The sequence below is a fragment of the Felis catus genome, chromosome C1 (genome assembly GCF_018350175.1).
Source record: "Felis catus isolate Fca126 chromosome C1, F.catus_Fca126_mat1.0, whole genome shotgun sequence".
In the NCBI taxonomy this organism is placed as follows: Eukaryota; Metazoa; Chordata; class Mammalia; order Carnivora; family Felidae; genus Felis; species Felis catus.
Window position 1 is genome coordinate 17,988,301 of NC_058375.1, and position 8,316 is coordinate 17,996,616.

The window sequence follows — 8,316 nt, forward strand, 5'->3', positions numbered from 1 at the left end:
GCCAAGAGGTGATGGGCCCAGGCCATGTAGGGTCTACAGGGCTTGGTAAAGAATTTGAATTTTCCTCTCTGTCTAGAGGCTATGCTATACACAGTTAACAGTGGTTTTCTCTGGGGCATAGAATTTTAAGTAATTTGTCTTTACTTTTTTGTTGTATGTTTGTGTGTTTGCTTGTTAATACAATGAATATATATTGCTTTTAGAATAAGAAAAAGGCCAAATACCTTTTAAGTTTAAAAAAATGTATGCATTTTTGCTAAGTTTTGCATTCCCCCACCCTGTAATTTAAGGCAATTCTTTTTTTTTTTTAACGTTTATTTATTTTTGAGACAGAGAGAGACAGAGCATGAACGGGGGAGGGTCAGAGAGAGGGAGACACAGAATCTGAAACAGGCTCCAGGCTCTGAGCTGTCAGCACAGAGCCCGACGCAGGGCTTGAACTCACGGACCGCGAGATCGTGACCTGAGCCAAGGTTGGCCACTTAACCGACTGAGCCACCCAGGTGCCCCTTAAGGCAATTCTTAAGCACATCACAAAATGAGATTGGATTTGTCTTTTGGAAGATCTTTCCTGTAAGTGAAAAGCACTTGAGATCTTTTATGGAATGAATTGGGTAAAAAAAAATCATCGTGTTGAAAACACAAAGTAGAATATGCCGTCTTCCGCTCCGATTATCGTAGGTACTCCCAGTGTAAGGAGCACTGAGCAGGGTGCAGGATGCTGGTGACAGTGGGATATAGTGGCTAAGGGCATTGCTGGAGGGTGACTGCCGGGTGCCATTGCCCCTTCCCACTCTGTCCCCAAGCTAGGTCTCTTAACCACCTGGGCTCAGCTTTCTCATCTATAAAAAGGAAATAATGATGATGCCAATGTGAGTGCGGGAAACAGAAGACATTCCAGGTACGTTGAACAAGAGAGATTTAACACGGGGAATTAGAAGCTTACAGAATCACTGGAACCATGTGAGCCCCTGGGAACCATATCCAGAACTGACCCCCTAGGGGAGCTACAACTCTGAGGTCACACTCGAGATATACCCCTAACTGCCAGTCACGGGTCAGGAAGGCAGATTTAGAAGCCACCATCACGGGGCGCCTGGGTGGCTCAGTCAGTTAAGGGTCCGACTTCAGCTCAGGTCATGATCTTGCAGTTCATGAGTTCGAGCCCCACATCGGGCTCTGTGCTGACCGCTCAGAGCCTGGAGCCCGCCTCGGATTCTGTGTGTGTGTGTGTGTGTCTCTCTCTCTCTGTCTCTGTCTCTGTCTCTCTCTCAAAAATAAAAACATTTAAAAAAAAATTTAGAACTCACCATCGCAACTGCCTCTTGGCAACCTGTGTTTAAGGGGTACCGGAATCTGCTGCAGAAAAATGTCATTTCCTCACCTTTGCTGGGCAGCAGAAACAACTAAAAAGAGAGGAAAGGGGTTCTGCCGCTCCTCTGCCTACAAACACCTCATGAGAGCATCTAATGGGCAGAATCTAATTCCTAGCGAGAACCCTAGGTGCAAGGGAGTCTGGGAAATGTAGTTTTTCGCTTTCTAACCTTCTCACCAAAGATGAGATAGTCTGAGTCCTCTGGGTGCAGATGTAGGGACAGAATTAAACATGCAAGGATCTTATTAGGGGAAGTGCCCGAGGCAGAGAAAAGGGGGGGGGGGTGGCGCGAGGCTGGGAGATGGCAAAGCAAGTCTGACTCCAGGTGAGGGAGAGATGGAGAGAAGGTTGGGGGGTAGGAGGGGGAGCATCTAAGAAAGTTTTGGCAAAGCCACCTGAGAATCCTTGAAGCGGAACTGGTCAACAAAGGAGTTTCGGGCTCCAGGGACCAAGTCTGTGGTCGCATCCCAGTCTTTCAAGGAGCCGTCCCTTGGGGATGGATTTCAAAGCTCGGCTGCCGGGGACCTTAGGGCAACAACACCTGCTAGAGAGTAGGCTCTCAGCAGATGTTGGAGCAGCTCGAAGGTCCATAAGCAAGGAGGCCCCTTCTGGGCATCAAGATCCTCTCCACCCTCTGTGGGAGACCATGCTGGGTGTCCTGGAAACAAGTAATTATAGGATGACGAGGCGGGGAGGGTGTCTGTTGGCTGCGTGTCCTTGTCGACAGGGAAGCCTCTCATGACACGGGTTCCGGGCCCCACCCTGGCAGTTGAGGGAGCTGGTGGAAGGGGGGGCCTGGACATACATAAATTTAACAAGAGGCCTGTAGTTCTGAGACCACAGCTGTAGGTGTCGGGGGAAAGAGGGCTTAGGCTGGGTGGAGGCCGGGTGGGGGGCAGGAAGACTTTGGAGGTCTTGAAGAACGAATAGGAGGTCAAAGCAAAGGAGCGGAGGACATTCTGAGTGCGGGGACCAATGCGTACAAAGGCCGAGTGGCTTCCACAAAGATCTTGGCGTGGTCAGGTCAAGGATCTTTTTCTTTTCTTTTCTTGAACAATTACTAGCGGCCGGGCTCCGTGCTAAGGGTTTAACAGGCTTTGCATCACTGAGCCCTCACAGCAACCCTAGGAGATCAGTGTTATTACCACTCCCATTTTGTAGGTGAGGCAACTGAGGCTCAGAGAGGCTGCCTGACTTTCCCCAAGTCACACAGCTGTTTTAAGATGAAGTCAAGGTTGGGATCCATTTGTGGCCAGAGCCCTTGCTGTTGATGTTTCTGGGAGAAGAGGCTGAAGGAGCAGGTAGGGGTCTGGGAGGGACACGGGTGCACGTACGGCGTGACGTCTAGGAACACAGGCTGTGGGGTCGTCAGAGGTGGGTTTGGACCTCCTGCTGCTGGCTGTGTGGCTTTTGGCAAGTTAGCCTCTCTGTGCCTTGTTTTCTTCATCTGTAAAATGAGGTAGGGGCGCCTGGGTGGCGCAGTCGGTTGAGCGTCCGACTTCAGCCAGGTCACGATCTCGCGGTCCGTGGGTTCGTGCCCCGCGTCGGGCTCTGGGCTGATGGCTCAGAGCCTGGAGCCTGTTTCCGATTCTGTGTCTCCCTCTCTCTCTCTGCCCCTCCCCTGTTCATGCTCTGTCTCTCTCTGTCCCAAAAATAAATAAATGTTGAAAAAAAAATAAAAATAAAAATAAAAAAAATAAAAATAATGCCTACCTTATGGTAGGTCGGGAGGTTAAATGAGTTAGGATTCGCAAGGCACCTAGCACCGTGCATAGTTGTGAACTGTTAGTAAATCGTGCAGACTCGTAGAGAGTGGGGACCTAAGCGTTTTAAGCTGGACTGCAAATACCTCTAGGAGGCCCACTAGGGAGCAGAGCCCTAAATTAAACGAAAATGCCACTCAGACTTTGGGGCACTGGCCAGCAGTGGCCGGGAGGCTGCGGGGCAGCCGCGAATCCCAGAGGCAGCTGGCTTTGTGGTCATTTCAGAAGTCTCGCCACGTGGCCGGTCCCCCAGCGCCTGGTCCGCAGGCAGGGCCTCAAATTACTTTGGAAAAATCTCCGGAGGAGCCTCCTGGGCTGAGGTGAGGGAGAAAGCCATCGCACAGGGCCCGCTGACACAAGGGTGGGGCCGCGACTTTACAGAGACTCAGTTCCCTAAGCGTGAGGACAAACACTGCAATGTGACGTGTACTTATTTCTCAGGTGGTGGAATAATTGGGGATTCTTTCTCGCTCCTGCGTTTTTGTGTGCTTTCCACCCTGAGTATGCCCGGGTTTTCTATTTTTTTGAAAAAACAAAATAAACTTTATTTAAAAGGGAAAACATAGACCCCTCCCCCTGGGGAGGCTGACTCACATCTCCCCCCCCGCCCCCCGCATCCAGTGAGAAGGCCACGTATCCCTCCCCTCCCTCCGTGGGAACAGGCCCTCGACACCCCCCTGCCTTCTCTGCAAGCCCACCATGGCTTGTGTGTTTGTTTAGGGTAGTGGTTCTCAAATTTCTTAGTCTTGGGGTCACTTGACACTCTTAAAAATCATTGAGAGTTCTTGTAGGTTATATCTGTTGCTAATTTTCACATTAGAAATGAAACCTGAGGGGCGCCTGGGTGGCTCAGTCAGTTAAGCGTCCGACTTCGGCTCAGGTCACGATCTCGTGGTTCGTGGGTTCGAGCCCTGCGTCGGGCTCTGTGCTGACAGCTCGGAGCCTGGAGCCTGCTTCGGATCCTGTGTCTCCTTCTCTCTGTGTCCCTCCCCCGCTCATGCTCTGTCTCTCTTTCTCTCTCTCTCTCAAGAATAAATAAACATTAAAAAACAAAAAAAAGAAAGGAAACCTGAGAAATGTTAGTAATATTCATTTACTAATTCACTACAAGCAGTGATCGTCAGTTGGGGACAATTTTGCTTTCCAGAGGACACCTGGCAATGTCTGGAGACATTTTTCTTCATCCCAACTGGGGGTTAGAGGATGTGACTGGTGACTGGCGGGCAGAGGCCAGCAATGCTGCTAATACCCTTCAACACACAGGCCAGCCCCCACCACAGAGAATTACCTGGTCCAAAATGTCAATAGTGCCAGGGTTAAGAAACCCTGATTTAAAGTGAGGATAAAGAACTCACTACACACGGACATGAAAACATATTTTTATGTTTTATTTATTTTTTAATGTTTATTTATTTTTGAGAGAGAGAGAGAGCATGAGCAGGGGAGGGGCAGAGAGAGAGGGAGACACAGGATCCGAAGCAGGCTCCAGGCTCCGAGCTGTTAGCCCAGAGCCCGATGTGGGGCTCGAACCCACGAACCGCGAGATCACGACCTGAACCGAAATCAAGAGTCGGAGGCTTAACTGACTGAGCCACCCAGGCGCCCCTTACAGTCCTCTTCAATGCCTGTTTTCTTGTGGCCACCACTGCGTTCAATCTGTTGCAATATCACAAGTCACGTGCCTTCTGGAACATTCCAGAGAATGCGTTTTGTTAGAGTACAAGAGTGAAAAGGACAAAGAACGTCTCAACACTAATTATGATCATTGCTTTGACCTGTGGGCCCCCCAAAGGGTCTCCGGGACCCCAAGGAATCCAGAGACCACCTTTAAAGAATGGCTGCTATTGGAAGACCCTTCCAGAAACTACTTCCAGAAACAACGGTTATGTTCTGGGTGTGAACACATCTGGCCCCGCTGGCCCGTGGGAGGGCAGTGGGGGGGGGGGGGGAAGGAATTGGTGAAAAGCCAAATGTGTGTCCACACACACACACACACACACACACACAAACCCCCTTCTCTTCACCTCTGCTTCTATCACTTGTCAGCCGCTAGAAAAACATGACAATTTCTAAGGACAGATCTCACGTTTCACCTCCATGAGAAAACAACAGGCCAGACAAGTGGGAATAAAAAGAAAGAGGGGAAAGGGTGGGAGAGGCGGGCTTCCCTGGCTGTTCTGAGAGGGAGGAAGGGGTGCCCCCAGCTGCTTTGGGGTCCCAGCGGCTGGGGGGGGGTGTGCAGACGGCCCACGCCTTGGCCTTGCCCATGAGCCTGGCCCTGGCAGCCGCAAGCGAGGTGCCCTGCCTCGTCTCTGAGTCACCCACCTGAGTTTCGAAGGGTGAGATAGGCTAATTTTTGGCAAGGAGAGAGGGAGCCCCAGCCTTTGGGGCCCAGGAGGGGTGAGCCAGGGTGTCACCTCTTTTCTCAAAAGGAGCCATGAATCCAGGTCAGGAAGCCTGCCACTCAGGAGGCCCGGCTCCCTGGGTCCCCTCTGGGCCAGCCCTTCAATGTGCCCACGCCCCTGAGGGGGTGGAGAGTTCAGCTGCCACTCTATGGAGGCTGAGGAAACAGGAGCACTGGAGGGCATTTATGGAGCACCTGCTGTGTGCGGCAAGCTCTGAGCTCATTCCTTCTAGTGCGTTTTGCATTTACCCTCACCACAGCCCGCGTGCTGGAAATCGTCATTATTCCCCTTCTATCCACGCGGACAGCAAGGCCCCAGGAAGAAATTACTTATCCGTGGTCCGGGGAGACTGGAGCCGGGATTGGATCTCGGTTTGGCGGGATCCACAGCCCAGACTCACAACGTTTTCTCCTGTAAATTGTTGTGCTGAGAGTCAGGCATTTACGAATGCACGGGGTCACGAGGGCCCACTCTGAGCCCCGTGCTGGGAGTGCCAGATACGGGCAGTGAAACACGCTTCCCGCCTTCCTCCCAGCTCTCTACTTGGTGGGAAGGGGCAGGGGAGGAGAGGGTTGAGCGAGGAAAACAGGTGATGCTACTGGGTTGTGTCGAGTGCTGTGGTGAGGTAAGCAGGGTGCCCGGGAGCCGAGGAGGCCCCTGACTCAGACTGGGGAGAGAGTGGGCAAGGCCGGCTTCCTGGAGGAGGTAACACATAAGCTAGAGACAAGCTGGAGGTCACCACGCAAGGACGAGAAAGAGCACCACAGTGGGGGAGTAACACTTTAGTGGCACACACTCAGCGACCCTGGAGATCTGGGATTTCTACCACCAGCCCCCCACCCTGTTTGTATTCTACTTCTGGGAGAGGATCGGCTGGGGCACTTACGGGGGAACTACAGCAGTCCCTTCCCCTGTATGGAAGCTGGGGACGGTGGTGGCGGATGGGGACTCAGGGTGGCTCCAGGCCCAGTGGTGTGGGTGGGGAGGGGGCGGAGCAGGAGGTCCAGCTGCTCTTAGAAATAGGTATTTGCATGCTGAGTACATTTTTCATGCTGGGCATAAACCTGGGCACCGGCCATAAAGTACCTCACTGAAGTTTTACAATCCTGTGAAATTCGGGATGAATTTGTTTTATGTGAGAATCCTTTCACTGAAGGCCGTGCACAAATCCACACCCACAAGGTACAAGCCCGATCCTGACAAAGGGGTCTTGTGTGGCTGCGGCCGGCCCAGCAGAAGTGACCATTTCCTTGCTTGGCCTCCTGTGAAATGATTCGTGGTTCGTGAGTTCGAGCCCCGCGTCGGGCTCTGTGCTGACAGCTCAGAGCCTGGAGCCTGCTTCCGATTCTGTCCCTCCCCCCCCCCCCCAAGAATAAATAAACGTTAAAAAAAATTTAATATGACTTTCTATCACACAACCTCCTCGCTGGTACCATCACTATGCACTTTGCAGACGAGGGAAAGGGGACTCTGAGGAGTGAAGGCACCAGCTTGGGGGAAATAGTGGGGCTGGAACTGGAGCTCAGACAACTGGTGTCCAAACTCTTGGATCCTCACCCTGCTTCTCTGATGCCAGAAAAATCCCTGAATCTGGGAAGGTCCCCTCCTCCCTATCGCCCGTCTGAGCCTCCCCTAGCCTAACTCTGGATGGCTCTTTCAACCCTTTCTCTCCCACCAGGGGAGCACAGGGAGGGAGAGAGAATAAAGCGTCTGGAGTGTGTGTTTAAGGTTTTCCCAAGTGACTCAGGGGCTGGGCCCTGAAAGAAGTCAGCCTGGCATGTTTGGGCAAGCCCCCTGTCCTGGTTCCCCCCCTTTCCCCAAACAAGGCGATGAGTGTGGGGCCACTTGGGGCTGAAAGGGGCTGTAAGGAGGGCGGGGTGACTGTTGCAGGGTTGGAATAAAAAGATCTTAAGACTGATCCCTGGGAGGGAAGCGATTTCTTGCTTCAAAATAACTTCAGAATAGGAAGTCCTGATAAACCCAAAGAAAAAAGCGTAAAACCCACGATCGCATCACTCAGGCATAAACACTGTTCGTGTTTGGGTGTGCTTCTTCCCAGTGCTTTGTGTATGCGCCTATCTATATACATATTTATATTTCTAATAATAAATGTATTCATAATAACATTTTATTATTGCCAAAACAATGTGTCTTCACTGTAGAACATTTAGAGAGTAGAAATGAAAAGAGAAGGAAGTAAAGGGGCGCCTGGGTGGCTCAGTCAGTTAAGCGTCTGTCTTCGGCTCAGGTCATGAGCTCACGGTCCGTGAGTTCGAGCCCCGCGTCGGGCTCTGTGCTGACAGCTCGGAGCCTGGAGCCTGCTTCGGAGTCTGTGTCTCCCTCTCTCTCTCTGTCCCTCCCCTGCTCATGCTCTGTTGCTCTCTGCCTCAAAAATAAATACAAATTTTAAAAATTTAAAAAAAAAAAGGGAAGGAAGTGAAAAACGATGATCTCAGTACGACTTCCTAGGTTTTTCTCCGTTTTCTTGTGAATTGGGTTATAATGAATATATTAATATAAATCATCATGCTACTCCTGCCTGCTAGGGTTTTGGGCATGTAAACGTTTCTCCAAACAAACAGAAGTTAAAGACAAAACAAAGGAGTGGATTTTAACCTCTTTTACATTACAGACCTTCTTGAGGATCCGATAAGAGCTACAGACACACAAGAATGCACACGTAAACATTTTCCTAAAATGTCAGGGGGTCCACAGGCTCCCTGAAGCCCTGGCATAGGAGCCATGGGCCCCAGTCTCCAACTCCTCTGTTCCT